The 18,941-nt window shown below is 45.4% G+C and overlaps 2 protein-coding genes across 6 annotated transcripts in view; one reads left to right on the top strand and one right to left on the bottom strand.

Annotated features, from left to right (window-relative positions):
• Positions 1–5,262, bottom strand: part of snrka (SNF related kinase a) — a 48,020-nt gene extending 42,758 nt beyond the window's left edge. Inside the window, exon 1 of one of the 3 annotated variants that reach the window (XM_068032565.1) lies at positions 5,075–5,262. The gene's annotated coding sequence lies outside the window, so the exon portion shown is untranslated. Of the gene's footprint in view, positions 1–4,592; positions 4,774–5,074 lie in introns of those variants that run through there. The other 2 variants (XM_068032567.1, XM_068032566.1) reach the window with 2 other exon arrangements.
• pomgnt2 (protein O-linked mannose N-acetylglucosaminyltransferase 2 (beta 1,4-)) overlaps positions 4,916–18,941 on the top strand; it is a 41,130-nt gene continuing 27,104 nt past the window's right edge. For 2 of the 3 annotated variants that reach the window (XM_068032573.1, XM_068032569.1), the window contains exon 1: positions 4,916–5,388. The gene's annotated coding sequence lies outside the window, so the exon portion shown is untranslated. Of the gene's footprint in view, positions 5,389–5,854; positions 5,931–18,941 lie in introns of those variants that run through there. The other variant, XM_068032571.1, reaches the window with a different exon arrangement.

Below are 18,941 nucleotides of genomic sequence, written 5' to 3'. Positions count from 1 at the left end.
ACTGGACCAGAGGTGGTGAGCAGTCGGATGGACAGTATGCGTTCCGAGCCATTTGAGGGAGGCTCTATCATGCTGAGCAAGGAGTTTCTGATGGCGAAGCCCACTCCATGCTGTCTTGGTTCTTCAGGATCCCTGCCCTGCCAGAAGAAGGTGTAGTCTTGCTCTGCTAGAGAGCCACTCGCGGGAAGGCGAGTCTCCTGAAGTGCTGCAATGTCCACATTGAATCTACTGAGCTCGTTGTTAATGATGGCGGTCTTCCGAGAATCGTTGATTTGTGTAAGGTCTTCCGACAGGCCAGGACACATAGTTCTGACGTTCCAGCTTGCAAAGCGAAGGGCTGGTACCTTCTTTCCTTTTTTCATGTTGTTTGGTGCGGTGTATCAGTCCACCTTTCGGGCAATGACCCTGAGCTCCAAGCACCCATTGAAGCAGGCAGACTGTGGCGGGACAGAACCTTATTGACCGGGGGCTGCCCGGTTTGAGGCGGGCGGTAGCTGTCCAGTGAGGTGCAATGACCTCTCCCACCGACAAAGGCAACCCGTGGCGCCCAGTTTCTACGCCAATTTATCTGGACTTATAACCCGTAACTGCTGCCTTCCGTGTTGTTTTAGTCGCTGTGAGGCAACTATGGAGTGACCTCTCCATGGCGCATGCCTGGGCAAATTTATGGAGGTTGAGAGTTGCCCAGTCGTCAAAACCCCCCTCTCGGCCTTTCTGGTGGGGTCCAAAGGAGTGCAGGACACGACGTTTGGCACCAGTATGGCTGCAGGAACTGCCGGAAACATGCCAAAGGTGACACATGACCGCCTACGGGGTTCCGCTCCGGATTTTCTGTTAGGGTTTACTCCCTTAGCCTTGGTCTCTCCCGAGACGCCCACAAGGCAGTGGGGTTGTTGGGGCCCCTACACAGGTGTAGGATGGTGCCGGTGGGAGGGGGGGATGCAAGGGGGAGGGGTAGAGGGAGGGGGTGGGGTGCAGGGGAAGGGGGTGCGGGGTGAAGATGGTGCGAGGGGGGGGCGGGCTGGGACGGGGTTGTGAGGGGGTGAGCTGAGAGGGTGGAGCAGGGAAGGGGACGGGGGTGGGGGGGGTGGAAGGGGGGTAAAGGGGGGGTGGAATCTGGTGCAGGTAATAAGCCATTTCCTCAGTGCCCACCATCGACGTCCGGAAAGCTCATCCACGTCCTTCGGGAGGTGAAGCATCATTTGGCAGACTTAGAGGTGATTACATTTGCTAAGGGTTTTTTTTTTTGCAGTGGTTTAAATAAAGGCATGCAGCATTGCCGACAGTGCGCTGCAGATGCTCTCCGAGCCATCTCCCGCGGGCGCTTTGAAGTTGCGGCCGGGGGGGCCGTTCGTGGATGTTTTGGGTGTTCGGGGCACCTTTTCACAGGACTTCTCTCGGGTCCCGCAGCTCCTTCTTCACCTCAATGGACTTACCGCATGCCGTGGCTGCAGACACTCTGGACTGTGAAGACAGCAGGATCGGAGATTGAAGTATCGGCAGCTGTGCTCGTCAGTTTCATCCGGATCAATTTCATTGAGAAAACAAAGAGCAGGTGTGGCTGGGGGAGGGCAGTGGGCCCAGGTAACATACACTAAACTAACTGTTAACTTTTAGATAGGGCTAAAATGAACTGATTTAAAGAGCCAGGGGAATTTAAACAGTTTAAGAGGGCAGATTGGGGGAGAAACCGTTAGGGATGGGAGCAGATGGCCATGGATAGAGTTGAACAGCAAGGGAGCTTCCTAGGGAGCTTCCAGCCCAGGAGCCATCTTGGACACGCAAGATTGAATTATGAAATATGAAAACAGTGATAACACTGCAATTAAATGAGATCGCAGAAATGGAAAGGTCTGATGGGAAACAGACGAGGGGAAAAAATGACTTTTTAGAAACAAATTTAAACAGGTTACACTGAGGTATTCAGCAGGTCAGGCAGCATCTGTGGAGAGAGAAACAGAGGGCCCAAATTTAATCCATTCAAAACCCATTCACTTATACAGAGTTAAAATCAGGCCGAGAATTAACATTTCAGCTTGATGGCTTTTCATCAGTTCTGATGAAAGGTCATCAACCTGAAATGGTAACTCTGTTTCTCTCTCCACAGATGCAGTTTTTTTTTTAAGATTAGATTAGAGATACAGCACTGAAACAGGCCCTTCGGCCCACCGAGTCTGTGCCGAACATCAACCACCCATTTATACTAATCCTACACTAATCCCATATTCCTACCACATCCCCACCTGTCCCTATATTTCCCTACCACCTACCTATACTAGTGACAATTTATAATGGCCAATTTACCTATCAACCTGCAAGTCTTTTGGCTTGTGGGAGGAAACCGGAGCACCCGGAGAAAACCCACGCAGACACAGGGAGAACTTGCAAACTCCACACAGGCAGTACCCGGAATCGAACCCGGGTCCCTGGAGCTGTGAGGCTGCGGTGCTAACCACTGCGCCACCCTTTGGCCTCCTGAGTATTTCTGGCACTTTATTTTTGTTTCAGATTTCCAATATCCATAGTATTTTGCTTTTGTGTCAGATTGAGGCATCTTATGATAATAATCAGTATCGACTCTTGCTTCCACATCTGAAACATTCAATTACACACATATGCACAAACCCAGATAGGTTAAGGTGCAGAGCACCATGCAGAATATATTAAACTACTGCCAGAATGCTATAACTGTCCAAAGAAACTTTGTGAACATCCTTCAAAAAAAAAAAGGCATCTTTCCATACATTTGTAAAACTACCCAGATGATTAAAGATGCAAAGCCCCATAAATAGCCCCGATGAAGGATCGCTGACCCGAAAAGTTAACTCTGCTTCTCTTTCCACAGATGCTGCCAGACCTGCTGAGTGGTTCCAGCATTTCTTGTTTTTATCCCATAAATACATAATTGTACTTCCTCCCACAAACACAATGTAACAGTAAGTAATTCAGACCCATCTCCAAAGACTGCTCAAATCATTACAGCTACACTTTTCCCTGATTGAACCAAAGATCTGACTTTTTTCAGTATTCCAGCTGACAATGCATTAGTAGCCCATACCTCAGATGCTCCCCTGCTTATATACGAACATACGAATTAGGAGCAGGTGTAGGTCACTCGGCCCTTCAAGCCTACTCCGCCATTCAATAGGTTCATGGCTGAACTGATTACTCCACATTTTCACCTACCCCCGATAACCTTCCATCTCTTTATCAAGAATCTATCTACCTCTTCCTTAAAAATATTCAATGATTCTGTTTCCACTGCCTTGTGAGCAGAGAATTCCAAAGACTCATGACCCTCAGAGAAAAAAATTCTCATCTCTGTCTTAAATGGGTAACACTTATTTTTAAATCAGTGACCGCTAGTTCTAGATTCTCCCACAAGGGGAAACATCCTTTCCACATCCATCCTGTCAAGACCCCTCAGGATCTTGTACGTTTCAATCAATATATTGCAACACATTGCATTTTCCACACTACTTACTTTTGCTTTAAAGTGAAACAATTTTAACGTCGTTGCTTGTGACTACGTAACTGGCAACGATAATGGCTGAGGCATTCTGTACATACCAACAAGCTGCTTTCCCTTATCTGGGCTGAGTCACTACACCTGCTGGCTGGCCAGTCAAAGAATATGTCATCAGCAAAGCAACAAACATCAGGCCACACAGTCTTGCATTTGAAGTTAGCTGCCAGACTGCAGTCACGACAAGCGACAACACAGTCGCTTTCAGCACAGTGAAGTATGCGATAAATTGGACGCAGGGAATGAATGATGCAATCTCAAACTGAGCATGATCATTGTAATTTGAAACAATGATGCTGAATGTGGCCATCACCACCCTACACTTCTTCCGAAGCAGCTCTAAAGACAAGAAAAATAGACACTGATCACAAGCACCACCCCACTTAACATTTGGTGCGGTGATTGTTTACCAGACTGCAGCAAATAAGCTCCATCACTAAAGATGAGATGCAAGAATCAACTTTGATAAACAGACCCACATGGTAATACCTCCAGCATAGACAAGGTAAATGGGTACCCTTCTGACTGTAATTTACTGTAATTAGATACTCTGAAATTGTGCGTAAGTTAGTCATTATATAGCACTTAGTAAACTAGGGAGGACAGCACTGACAGTACACTACATAAAAAATTAGTACTACATCACAGCAAATTGTAACAAAATGCACTTGGATCCTGTGTTGACTTAAAGAAACAGGAGGATATGTTACTGGAGTAGGAAGAAAGCTGGGAGGAGGCTCTTGTGAAGCAGAAAATATCGACATGAACCTTTTGGGCTGAATAGCCCCGTTTCTGTACTGTAAGTACAGTGTCATTAAATCTTGTGGCCTTAAAAGAACGCAGAATCACCATGGCTGCATAATACACGATATAACACTGATATGCTTATAATATGGTATTTTATAAGACTTACAATAAGTAATGCTATTGGAAAGTTATGAATATTTTGTTTTAACACAACACTAGCAATTTGTCGGCACCGACCTCGAAAAAAACCCCCACATTAGTGAATGCGAGTTTTTAAAAAAAAAATACAGGGAGGAAAAGCCAGATTTGTTGACGATACCTCAAATGCTTGAAATGCAGCAATTTGTTACAGCAACCCGGAACGTTCCCTTAAGTTTTTGTCTCTTCAAAACCTTGGGCCAGGTGGGTGGAATCAATCAACAAGCGATGCCGGTTAAAAACCTGGTATTATGGCTTACTCCTTACATAAATTCACCAGCTGCTACCGCTTCGCCGTACAGTCCATCAAAAACAATCCGGCAAGGGGGAGGAGTCAGGAAAGGGCGTGGTGGCCTCGCCCCCTCTCCCCCGCGCTCGTGACTGACCCGGTTACCGTGACAACCGCGCCTCCCGACCGTTCCGCCGCTTGCGGCGCAGGGGGTCGCTCAAAGCCCCGGATGTCTCTCTCACGCAGCACTCGACAGGCGGCGGCAGCGGAGGAAAAGGCCGCCGCACCGCTAGCTCATAAAGCTTCTCATCCCCAGTCGAGCGGGGTGGGCAAGACATGGTTGGGAGGGTGAGAGGGGCGCTTCATTCACTCACCTGATCTGACTGAAGCAAAGCGACTTATCGCTTAACCGATTCAAACACGCAATGGGCGGGCAAATCTGAGGAGGAATGCGCCTGGCCTCTGAAGCAAATTTCAGCCGCCGCACAACCGACAGCCGCTAACATCAGCGAAGGCTCGAGGAACTTGCGTCGTCCCCAACTGCGCATCCCTATCGACGTCACAGACAGCTCGCAATGGGTGGGCGGGGCCAGCATTGAAATCTGCGTCACGGCAGCGAGGGGGCGGGGCCTTGCTTGGAACTGGCGTCAAAGCGGTTAACTAGTCGCAACCCTCCTGTAAAGCAAGGGTAAGGCTTTCCAATACTTGCACGTTAAGTACATCACCTCTGTCGAGTTATTATGCAAGTGTCAGGTATAATTTGCAAAAATAAACCAGGGTGTGCCAATCCTTTTTCCTGTCAGCTGGTTCAGCTGCAACTGGCCAGCGCCAACAGGTTTTTGTAAAAAAAAATTATTGTCCTGAAAACAAGCTGCAAATAGAAAAGTGCAATGGCAAGAATGCAAACTGATTGTAACTGAGGGATAGCGCTCAAAAGATGAAGCATCTCCTAAAATGCAATCACAGCATTGAGCCGCCTTCACTTTGGATATTTGTAACATATTGTGCTGACTTTACACAATAAAAGCAAGGTTCGCTTTAATGCACCTGCTGAGTATTTCCAGCCATTTTTGTTTTTCTGCAGTATTTTGCTTTTATTTTATTCGCATCTGCAGTATTTTGCTTTTATTTTATTCGCTTTAATACACTTTCAGCATCACCACTGTGCAGTGCAAGAACCACTGAGAGCGCATATTTAGCGTATGCAGCTTTTGAAAAGACAGGACCACCGTAAGTGCAATACTTCCTCAATACTGCGCGGATGCGTCAGCCTAGATTATGTGCTCAAGTCACTCAACCCACAACCTTGTTACTCGAAGGTAGAAGTGCTACTTGCTGAGCTACAACTCGACATAGCAGTGAATTAATTGAGATACTTAATTTAACAGTTCTGAAGAAGGGTCACTGACCTGAAACGTTAACTCTGCTTCTCTCTCCACAGATGCCGCCAGACCTGCTGAGTATTTCCAACATTTCTTGTTTTTATTTCAGATTTCCAGCATCGGCAGTATTTTGCTTTTAACTTAACTGTCTCCAAGCTAGCACCAAGCAAATAGTGGGGTTAAATATTGATGAGTACCTTAAAAGTAACTGGATACTTACTATCAGTCAACTGTCTAAATCCATTCAGGACAATATGGACTGTTGTATGTCATCTAACTTTAGCTGTTCTATTGATTTTTGGTTGCTAATGGTTTATGCTGGATTTCTCTCTGGTTAAATCTTGGGCTATTAAATAAACTGTTGCGCTACTAATACAGGGGCTGATTATCTGAGCATTTTAGTGACACTCTTCATCACCATCTTTGGCTGAACAATCTTTTTTAAAAAAACAAATTCTTGGGATGTGGACATTGCTGGCAAGGCTGGCATTTTATTGTCCATCCCTATTTACCCTTGTGAAGGTGGCAACGGCTGTTCTTTCTGGACGGCTGTAATCTGTGTTGTAGCAGTTTGGTACAACTGAAAAGAATAAAAGTTTTGTGTATAGTGCCTTTCATGACCATGGGACTTCCCAAAGCATTTTATAACCAGATAAATACACTCGACTTTTGGTAGGCCGTTTCAGAGGGGAGTTGAGAGTCAACCACATTGCTGTGGGTTTGGAGTCACATACAGGCCAGACTGGGTAAGGATGGCAGATTTCCTTCCCTAAAGGACATTTGTGAACCATTTGGGTTTTTACGACAATCCGGTAGTTTCACGGTCACCATTATTACGAGTATTTTTATTCCAGATTTATTTATTAACTGAATTTAAAATTCCCCAGCTATCGTGGTGAAATTTGAATTCGTCTCCAGATTATTAGTCCAGGCCTCTAGATTATTAGCCAAGTTTTTTTTATTTCCAAAATATACTTTATTCATAAAAATCTGTAAAAATTACATTCCCAAACAGTTTAAAATAGCATCAAGTCAAAAAATGCAAACAGTGCAAAGGTGATCAGTTTCCTTCTATACAATCATGAGTTGCCTCACAACCCTTCCATTTCATTGTCATGCCATATACATTTTTACATTATACAGGAGACAGAAACTTTCCTGATACAGTTCGAGGGGTTTCCCATGGATCCAGCCCCTCAGTTCAGCTTGGTGGGGGGACCTTACATTGTGGTCTTTCCCCATGGAGCCTTTGCTGCGGCTGCCCCAAGCTTTAGTGTGCCCCTCAGCACGTAGTCCTGGACCTTGGAATGTGCCAGTCTGCAACATTCGGTGGTGGACAACTCTTTGCTCTGGAAGACCAGCAAGTTTCGGGCAGACTAAAGGGCGTCTTTCACCGAATTGATAGTCCTCCAGCAGCAGTTGATGTTTGTCTGGGTGTGCGTCCCTGGGAACAGCCCGTAGAGCACAGACTCCTGTGTTACAGAGCTGCTTGGGATGAACCTCGACAAAAACCACTGCATCTCTTTCCACACCTGCTTTGCAAAGACACATTCCAGGAGGAGGTGGGCGACCGTCTCTTCCCCACCACAGCCACCGCGGGGACATTGCGCGGAGGGGGCGAGACTTCGGACATGCATGAAGGATCTGACGGGGAGGGCCCTTCTCACCACCAGCCAAGCTACGTCTTGGTGCTTGTTTGAAAGTTCTGGTGATGAGGCATTTCGCCAAATGACTTTGGCGGTCTGCTCGGGGAACCATCTGACAGGATCCACCATCTCCTTTTCCCGTAGGGCCTTGAGGACATTCCGTGCCGACTACTGCCTGATGGATCGGTGGTCGAAGGTGTTTTCCCGCAGAAACTGCTCCACGAAGGATAGGTGGTAGGGCACGGTCCAACTGCATGGAGCGTTCCGCGGCAATGTGACCAGGCCCATCCTTCGCAACACCGGGGACAGATAGAACCTCAGCACGTAGTGACACTTGAAGTTTGCGTACTGGAGATCTACACACAGCTTGATGCAGCCGCACACGAAGGTGGTCCTCAGGATGAGGGCCACGTTGGGTACATTTTTCCCGCCCTTATCCAGAGATTTGAACATCGTGTCCCTCCGGACCCAGTCCATTTTAGATCCCCAGATGAAGCGGAAAATGGCTCGGGTGACCGCCACAGCGCAGGAGTCGGGAATGGGCCAGACCTGCGCCACGTACAGCAACAACGTGAGCGCCTCGCACCTGATGACCAGGTTCTTACCCACAATGGAGAGAGATCACTGCCCCCACATGGTCAACTTTTGTCGTACCTTGGCTACTCGCTCCTCCCAGGTTTTGATGCACGCCCCGGCCCTTCCGAACCATATCCCCAGCACCTTCAGGTAATCTGACCTGACGGTGAAGGGGACAAAGAATATGGCCTCGCTCTTGCCGTGGTTAACTTTGGCTCCCGAGGCCAGTTCGAACTGGTCGCAGATGCTCATCAGTCTGCGCACGGACAGCGGATCCGAGCAGAAGACGGCGACGTCATCCATGAACAGGGAGGTTTTAACCTGAGTGCCTCCGCTGCCTGGGATTGTCACCCCTCTTATGCTCGCATCCTTCCTAATAGATTCAGCAAAGGGTTCAATACAGCAAACAAACAAGACTGGGGAGAGAGGACAGCCCTGTCTGACTCCAGATTTGATCGGGAAACTTTCCGATTCCCACCCATTGATTGAGACTGCGCTACTGATGTTTGTGTAGAGCAGTTGGATCCAATTGCAGATTCCCTCCCCAAACCCCATTTTGGAAAGCACATCCATCATGTCGGTGTGCGATATCCTGTCAAAAGCCTTCTCCTGGTCCAGGCTGATGAGGCAGGTGTCCACCCTCCTGTCCCATACATAGGCGATCGTATCCCTGAGTAGCGCGAGACTATCAGAGATCTTCCTGCCGGGTACAGTACAAGTCTGATCGGGGTGGATCACCAACTCCAGAGCAGACTTGACTCGACTGGCTATGACTTTGGACAGAATCTTGTAGTCAACATTAAGCAGTGAGATGGGCCGCCAATTTCTAATTTCTGCCCTCTCCCCATTCCGCTTGTAAATGAGGGTGATGATGCCTTTCCTCATGGATTCTGACATGCTGCCGGCCAGGAGCATACTCTCGTATACTTCCAGCAGGTCCAGGCCGACCCAGTCCCACAGGGCCGAGTACAACTCGACCGGTAAGCCGTCGCTTCCAGGAGTTTTACTCGTCTCGAAAGACTCGACGGCCTTTGTCAGCTCGTCCAGAGTTAGCGGCTTGTCCAGTCTCTCCCTCCTGCTGTCATCTAAGACCTCTGTGATAGATGACAGGAAGGACTGGGAGGCTCTGCTGTCTGTGTGCTTTGCGTCATACAGCCCAGCATAAAAGGATTTGCTGATCCTTAGTATGTCGGACTGCGAAGACGTTACCGAGCCATCTTCTTCCTTCAGGCTGCTGATAACAGAGCTCTCTTTGTGTACCTTTTGGAAGAAGTAACGCGAGCACGTCTCATTCCGCTCGCTGGAGCGGACTCTGGACCGGAAGATAATCTTGGAGGCCTCCTTGGCAAAGAGCGAGGCCTGCTGGCTCTTGACCTCGACCCCCATTGACTGCAACCGGAGCAGATTTTGCATACTTTTCTGGAGTCGGGACATTTCCCTCTCTCTCTCTCGCCCTCTGAACACCTTTGTGGATGAAGAACCTCTTGATGTTCTCCTTAATCGCTTCCCACCAATGAACTGGAGACTCAAAGAGGGGTTTCACGGTCCTCCAACCTTTGTAATCCCTTTTGAGTTCCTCAACGTTCTCTGGGGTCAGCACTGTAGCATTGAGCTTCCACGTCCCTCTGCCAACCCGCTGGTCGTCCTGTAAGTGACAGTCGGCCAGTAAGAGGCAGTGGTTGGAGAAGAACACCGGCTTGACGTCGGTGGATCCGACCGTGACGGGACGGGACACAAACAGGAAGTCAATCCTGGAACGGGCAGACCCGTCCGATCTTGACCATGTGTATCTGCGCTGCGCTCCGTTTGCAGGTTTGCTGAAGACGTCGTGCAGTTTGGCATCTTTAACTGTTCAGAGATACAGCACTGAAACAGGCCCTTCGGCCCACCGAGCCTGTGCCGACCATCAACCACCCATTTATACTAATCCTACACTAATCCCATATTCCTACCACATCCCCACCTGTCCCTATATTTCCCTACCACCTACCTATACTAGGGGCAATTTATAATGGCCAGTTTACCTACCAACCTGCAAGTCTTTTGGCTGTGGGAGGAAACCGGAGCACCCGGAGGAAACCCACGCAGACACAGGGAGAACTTGCAAACTCCACACAGGCAGTACCCGGAATTGAACCCGGGTCGCTGGAGCTGTGAGGTTGCAGTGCTAACCACTGCACCACTGTGCCGCCCCAATTCCTAATTCTATTGGGAATCTCCCTGCACCTCTCTACTTCTCTCTCCCCATTTAAGGTATTTCTTTAAAACCTACCTCTTTGACCAAGTTTATGGTCGTCTGTCCTAATGTGGATCAGTGTCAGATTGAGTTTGATGATGTTGTGAAGTGCCTTGGGATGCTTTACTACATTGAAAGGTGCTGTATTAATGCAAGTTGTTGCCTTATTGTGCACTTCAGAAACTCTTGACAAAGCTGAAAGTCAGGTAAATCCAATTTTTTGTTTTTCTGTATGTGGTCATTGCAAGTATTGATCAGGCTGTTTCCCCTGGCTGGAGAGTGTAGAACTCGGTCTCAGGATAAGGGGTTGGCCATTTAAGATTGACTTGAGAAGTTTCATTAAGGTTGTGAATCTTTAGAATTCTGTACCCCAGAGGGTTGTGGTTGCTCACTCGAGTTTATTCAAGACTGAGATTGATAGATTTTTGCCCGCTAAACACATCGGAGGGATTTAGGGATAGAGCAGGAAGGTGGAGTTGGGGTGGAAGATAAGCCTTGATTTTATCATCTGGCTATGTAGGCTTAAGGGGCCGTAGGGCCTACTCCCTGGTCCTATTTCTTGCGCTCTTATTTTCCTTCAACCGTTCCCTGTTCTGATTGATTTCAATGACTCCATAATCAATGGGACAGCTGTCAATAGTGTGTACTGATATCTGTACTATATTTTTTGATTACCCTTCCATCAAATGAAACTTCAGGATGGAATTGCCAACTCATAAAATTTACCCCAATACCTCTTTATCATACTAACAATACCTTTAAGGGGTCATTCTACTTCCAGTAAAGAGCTTCGCCAGCAGAGGACCAAGAAAGCAACCGATTTCATCACTGCTGCCCTCGCCACTGGTGAGGCTAGCGCCTAACTCAAAGCCTCTAAATTAACCCTTTTATGCAACTGTATGATTTTTGTTGGCAACATGAAGTGTTTTTTGCAAATTAATTTTAATGGACAGAATATCCTGCTTTGCCTCTGCTCTCTAAGTCATTGCTATTTGCTTCGGATATGCAAAGCTCCATGCCAGGGTGCAAAGATGAAAAATCTACCTTCTGATTTCTTGTGTTCCAATTCTGTTCTATCAAGTACTGAGAATGTTAGAATGTATTTTTCTGGTCCTGATAGGGAGCATTAATGACGCTGCTTTTTCTTTACCTGTTTGCCATTGTCAAGCTCTCCTATTTTCTTGCACTCTCCTCCACAAACTACCTAGTCTCAATGTGTGGGGGAGTCCAAAACTTGGGGCCATAAATGTAAGATGATCACTGATAGGGAAGTCAGGTGAAACTTCCTAAAGCAGAGAATGATGAGGAGAATGTGGAACGCGCTACCAGGTGAAATGGTTGAGGTAAATAGTATGGATGCATTTAAGTGGGAGCTGGATAAATATGAGGAAGAAAGGAATAGAAGGTTATGTTAATAGGGAAGGCTCGTGTGAAGCCTAAACACCCAAATAGGTGTTTGTTGGACTGCATGGCCTATACTGTAATCCTATGTAATAAACTTATGCATTCATCAACTACAGAATGTGAGAATGAAGTTCTTGATGCAGTTTTTTCACCACAGAATGTCTGTCTTTTCACTGAATTGATTCTGACTCCTGATGTGGTTGATGCAAACTTACAAAAGGCTAAGTTTAAAATGGCAGGACTCTGATTCCTCCTCGGAGAACACGAGTGTTGTGGCAATTCATTGCTGGAACCGTGCACCAAGCTAGCAGGACATGTAAACGTCTGAAGCATCAACATGAGCGCTGTGAGGAGGGAAAAGAATTCTTGTACATCTTGTGTGAATCTGCACCCTCTTCAATACATACACAGAAGTTCAGAATAGGTCAGTGAGTGAGAAATGCTGGGAAACCTCAAGTAGACACACTTGCATAAAAAGATTCAGAAGAATAAATTATTTTCAATGCCTTCTTGCTGCAGTTTGATCAAAAAGAAATGGCTAATTTCTGTTCAGTATGACCAGCTTTTGAAACTTCGGGCTAGATTTTTTTCTTCTGAGAGTCCGCCTCTTTTTTTTCGGGCAATCCTGGAGAGTAATTCGAAAAAAAACTAGGTAGCACTAACTCTTCACCCCTAAAAACTTTTAGGATAGTTTTGGGAATAAACCAGAGTGCTACCGGATTGCTAGGCAGCATCTCAACCAGGTGGGGGAAGTGGACGGGTTGCCAATATGGAAAATAACCTGGTTGGTTTTCTATATTGGTTCATGGGGGAGGGGAGAGGGCAGAGTTCCTGCTGTGTTGGCCGTGCTTTACCCCAGTGTTGTCCAACAGAAATTGCTGATGAGTCAGAGGTGTGACATCGCAACACTGTTTTAACAGTTATCTGCACTGAATTTAGTAGAACGTGCCTTACGCACAATACAGGTAGATATACCTCATAAGTATTCACTGTCAGTCGTTATGAAACTTTGCAGTCTTTCTCTTCCGCTGAAGTTTGGAATTCAGGCGTGCATTTATTAGGCAACATATATCTTAGCTTTTTGTCCAGCACTGCAAGTAGGATTTTGACTTTATCAGAATGATGGCTGAGAATGTTGCCTCACACAACCAGACTCTCCAGACCTGCCCCCATTCTCCATCTAGAACACGACTGGATGCTGCCTGCCTGTTGCCAATGACATGTTCTGTTGGGGCTGCTAGTTATTGGTTTGGTTTGCTTTCTTCTGCTGGCCTGGAATGGTTATTGTGATGAGTCGAACTGAGCATTATGACAGCTCCTGTCTCAATGTTACTAGTGTTTCCATAGTGCTGAAGTTTGCTGTTCAACTAAAATGATCAAAAAGCACTCACCCACACTCTGTTTTACATCTCACTATTTTACCAACAAACGCACAAAAAGGTTAACATTCACATGCACACACCTCGTGAGTACAAATATTAAGATCACATGCTTAACAATGGCTATTTTCCTTGTTTATTTACGGAGGACACAGCACAGGTAAGCTTCCTGCTACTTGTCTAGCCAAGGCCAAATTATCTGTTAGGGCATTGGGTTGTACTGTTATTAGGTTAGTCTTCTTACTCAGACCCGAACACAGTTCCAAATCTCTCCAGATCTTATTTAATGAGCCAGGTCAACCATCAACTGTACCCTGGAGTACTGTAGACATACCTTGGCTCAGTAATACCAAGTCTGCAATAGAGGATTGGTTCAGTTCCAAACTGCCATTGCCAGACATTCTATTTTGCAGCCAGCTCAATCATTCACTACACAAAAATATATATAATACTGCAGCAACTTTGAGAAGCTCACTCATTATCAATTGCTGCTAAGTGGATCTTACTTCAAAAGGAAAATGTAGAGTTTGCTGGAGCAATTTGTTGGCTTTGCTTTCTGCTCTTTTACTCTGGAGACTGTGACTACTGCATCGACTTTACTTTCATAGCTGGATTCTCAGCTCCTGATATAAGTTTTTGGTAACCTGCCCCAAGATGACAAACAAACAACCTTTCCATATACTGCTCTTTCACATCTTCTAAAAGTGGTACAGCTTCACAAAATCTGACCTCATTTCAGCCTTTAACTAAAAAGGGGAAAAAAGATGAACAAATAAATATATAACAATATAAAATACATGTTTATATATGTTTATAACAGTTATACTAATCAGCTCAAATGAAGACATCCAAAAATTAAACTACTATTTTATAGTTGACCTTTTTATAGTTGGTATTCTTTTTCTAACCACAGGAGCTAGCCAGTCATGCCTAGTTTCCTCTGAATGTTCCAACTGACTTGACTCAACTCGGCTCCCAAGATTTTGAACAGACCTAACTGATTTAAAGTTGAACAGTTGCCCGGGTTTGTTGATTTTTGAATTACATATTCAAAATCCACACAGTGTGCACTTGTTTGAATTTAGCTCAGCTCCGCCCTCAAGCTGCAGAGATAACCCACAAAACTTTGTAATATTTGTATGAAGGCTGGCGGACATAATTCCACTGGTTTTAAACTCCTTTTGTGACCAAGTAAAGGGAGACTACAAAGACTAGACAACTTTTTTTTTAAAACCATAGCTTTAAGCCACTACTATGGGGGAGCAATATGGAATTTTACTTTTCATTTGAATAGGAATTTCAGCTATGCTTGAATATAGAACCTTTCTTATGTGCCAGTTGTAATGAAAGATTTGCAATTCTATAATGCCTTTCAAGACCTCAAGACGTCCCAAAGCGAGGGAGACTGCGGAAAATGCCCCTGCTCTTCGGAGTAGTGTTGTGGGATCTTTTTCGTCCACCTGAGGGAGCAGAGGGAGCCTCGCTTTAATTTCTCATCTGGAGTGCAGCCTGCACCCTCGACTTTCTGACAAGAGTGCTACCTACCGAGGCACGTCTAACAATGAATGGATAGGGTATGGAAACTGGGACTATCAATGTTACAGGTAGTTTTCCAACTTCCTGCTCACCCGTCAGCAGCTTGTACTGGAAAATGATGTCGTGTATGAATGAATCTCCAATATGCACTCCTGCCTGCTTAGGCGCTCCACAGGGAGTGTGAGGTTGGAAAATTAGTCCTGTAGAGTTCTTTTGCAACAAAGTTAGCTGTTAAATACTGCATGGCTAACGTGCAGTAATATAAGGTTATGAAGGTCAGTACCACAACAACATCTTACAGGTAGCTAACCTTAATTTTATACAGCATACAATGATCTGTACTGATTACAGTGCCAGCTGCGGTTTAGTCGGTAGTATTCTCACCTCTGAGTCACAAGGTTCCCCGTTCAAGTTCCACTCTAGAGCTTGAGCACAAAAATCAAGGCTGACGCTCCAGTGCAGTACTGAGGGAGTGCTGTATTGCGGGAGTGCTGCACTGTCGGAGGTGCTGTCTTTCAGATGAGATGTTAAACCAAGGCCCCATCTGCCTGCTCAGGTGGATGTAAAAGATCCCAAGGCACTATTTCGAAAAAGAGTTGGGGAGTTATCCTTGGGGCCAATATTTATCTCTCAATCAACATCATAAAAACAGATTATCTGGTCATTACCACATTGCTGTCTATGGGAGCTTGCTGTGTGCAAATTGCCTGCTATGTTTCCTACTTTACAACAGTGACAACAGTTCAAAAGCACTTAATTGGTTGTAAAAGGCTTTGAGACGTCCAGTAGTCATAAAAGGTGCTATATAAATGCAAGTCTTTATTTGCTAAATGTTCAACAACTGTTGAATTCAAGAAACAACCTGCAGGGATTTTATATAATTGATACTTCATTAATGTGTGTCATTAACTCATGAGGAATGGGTTAGCATTTGTTCAGTTAATGATCACCAAAGGCAGAAAAGGTTACATGTAACTTGACCCCAATAAAATCATCTGCAGAGTCCACACTGCAGGCAGGCTGCAGCTAATGGATTGTCAATTAACAGAAGAGTGGATAAATGGGCCTCTGCGGTGAGTGCCGGGAGAAGACAGATGGCACTGTGGAAAATTACCTGAACTGGTTGGCATTTGACCAGATCTGTGGTGCTATCATTTGCAGACATCTGATGTCCTAGGGGGAGTATTTGCTAGAGTGGTTGGGGAGGATTTAAACTAAAATGGCTTGGAGATGGGAACCTTTTTAAGGAGTCAGAGGAGGGGGGAATCAAAGACCAGAACAAAAGACAGTAAGGGGAATAAGAAAAGGGATAGGCAGAGAAATCAAGGGCCAGAATCAAACAGGGCCACAGTGAAAAATAGTGGGAAGGGGACAAGTAATGTTAAAAAGACAAGCCTTAAGGCTTTGTGCCTTAACTCGCGGAGCAGTCGCAATAAAGTGGATGAATTAATCATGCAAATAGATGTAACCGGGTATGATATAGTCGGGATTAGGGAGACATGGCTGCAAGGTGACCAGGGATGGGAAATGAACATCCATGGGTATTCAGTATTTAGGAAGAACAGACAAAAAGCAAAAGGCGGTGGAGTTGCATTGCTGGTTAAAGAGGAAATTAATGCAATAGTGAGGAAGGATATTATCTCTGACGATGTGGAATCTGTATGGGTAGAGCTGAGAAACACTAAGGGGCAGAAAACATTAGTGGGGATTGTATGTACACACCCAAACTGTAGTGGTGTTGGGAATGGCATTAAACAGGAAATTAGAGATGCATGCGATAAAGGAACATCTGTAATTTTGTGGGTGACATTAATCTGTATATAGATTGGGCAAATCAAATTAGTCACAATACCGTAGAGGAGGAATTCTTGGAGTGTATACAGGATGGTTTTTTTGACCAATATGTTGAGGAACCAACTAGAGAACAGGCCATCCTAGACTGGGTATTGTGTAATGAGAAAGGAATATTGTAATGAGAAAGGAATAATTGACAATCTAGTGGTGCGAGACCCCTTGGGGATGAGTGCCCATAATATAATAGAATTCTTCATCAAGATGGAGAGTGACGTAGTTGATTCCGAGACTAAGGTCCTGAATCTTAGTGAAGGAAACTATGAAGGTATGAGGTGCAAGTTTGCTATGACAGATTGGAAAACGTTACTTAAAGGGATGACTGTGGATAGGCAATGGCAAACATTTAAAGAGCGCATGGATGAACTGCAACAATTGTTTATCCCTGTCTGGCGCAAAAGTAAAACGGGAAAGGTAGCTAAACCATGGCTTACAAGGGAAATTAGAGATAGCATTAGATGCAAGGAAGAGGCATATAAATTTGCCAGAAAAAACAACAGACTTGAGGATTGGGAGCAGTTTAGAATTCAGCAAAGGAAAACCAGGGGATTGATTAAGAAGGGGAAAATAGAGTACGAGAGCAAGCTTGCGGGGAACATAAAAACTGACTCTAAAAGTTTCTATAGGTATGTGAAGAGAATAAGATTGGTGAAGACTAATGTAGATCCCTTACAGTCAGAAACAGGGGAATTTATTATGGGGAACAAAGAAATGGCTGACCAACTAAATGCATACTTTGGTTCTGTCTTCACAAAGGAGGACACAAGGTAGAGAGAAAGCAGGGAATTATAGACCAGTCAGCCTGACATTGGTAGTGGGGAAAATTCTAGAGTCCATTATCAAAGATTTTATAGCAGAGCACTCGGAGAACAGTGGTAGAATCGGGCAGAGTCAGCATGGATTTACGAAAGGGACATCATGCTTGACAAATCTATTAGAATTCTTTGAGGATGTAACTAGTAGAGTTGATGAGGGGGAGCCAGTGGATGTGGTTTATTTGGACTTTCAGAAGGCTTTCGGCAAAGTCCCACATAAGAGATTAGCATGTAAAATTGAAGTGCATGGGATTGGGGGTAGTGTATTGCAATAGATAGAAAATTGGTTGGCAGACAGGAAACAAAGAGTAGGGATAAATGGGTCTTTTTACGAATGGCAGGCAGTGACTAATGGGGTACCGCAGGGATCGGTACTAGGACCCCAGCTATTCACAATGTATATTAATGATTTAGATGAGGGAACTAAATGTAATATCTCCAGATTTGCAGATGACACAAAATGCAGTGGGAGGGTGAGTTGTGAGGAGGATGCAGAGAGGCTTCAGGGTGATTTGAACAAGTTGAGTGAGTGGGCAAATGCATGGCAGATGCAGTATAATGTGGATAAATGTGAGGTTATCCACTTTGGTAGCAAAAACAGGAAGACAGATTATTATCTGAACAGCTATAAACAGAGAGGGGAATATGCAGCGAGACCTGGGTGTTCTCGTACACCAGTCGCTGAAGGTAAGCATGCAGGTGCAATAGGCGGTAAAAAAGGCAAATGGTATGTTGGACTTCATAGCCACAGGATTCGAGTACAGGAGCAGGGATGTCTTGCTGCAATTATACAGAGCCTTGGTGAGGCCACACATGGAATATTGTGTGCAGTTTTGTCTCCTTATCTGAGGAAGGATGTTCTTGCTATAGAGGGAGTGCAGAGAAGGTTTACCAGACCGATTCCTGGGATGGTGGGACTGACATATGAGGAGAGATTGAGTCAGTTAGGATTATATTCACTGGAGTTCAGAAGAGTGAGGGGGGGGGGGGAATCTCCTAGAATTTTATAGGTTTCTAACAGGACTTGACAGGGTAGATGCAGGAAGGATGTTCCTGATGGTGGGGAGTTCAGAACCAGCGGTCGTAGTCTAAGAATACAGGGTAAACCTTTCAGGACTGAGATGAGGAGAAATTTCTTCACCCAGAGAGTGGTGAGCCTGTGGAATTCGCTACCACAGAAAGCAGTTGAGGCCAAAACATTGTATGTTTTCAAGAAGGAGTTAGATATAGCTCTTGGGTCTAAAGGGATCAAAGGGTACGGGGTGAAAGTGGGAACAGGTTATTGAGTTGGATGATAAGCCATGATCATAATGAATGGTGGAGCAGGGTCGAATGGCCTACTCCTGCTCCTATTTTCTATGTTACTATGATTCAATTTACAAGTAAAATGATGGCACTTGTCAAAGGTTGGGGGAG

This window comes from Heterodontus francisci, chromosome 5 (genome assembly GCF_036365525.1).
Source record: "Heterodontus francisci isolate sHetFra1 chromosome 5, sHetFra1.hap1, whole genome shotgun sequence".
NCBI classification, from domain to species: domain Eukaryota; kingdom Metazoa; phylum Chordata; class Chondrichthyes; order Heterodontiformes; family Heterodontidae; genus Heterodontus; species Heterodontus francisci.
Note: the sequence above shows the minus strand (reverse complement) of the source record. Positions and strands in the feature narration are given on the sequence as shown.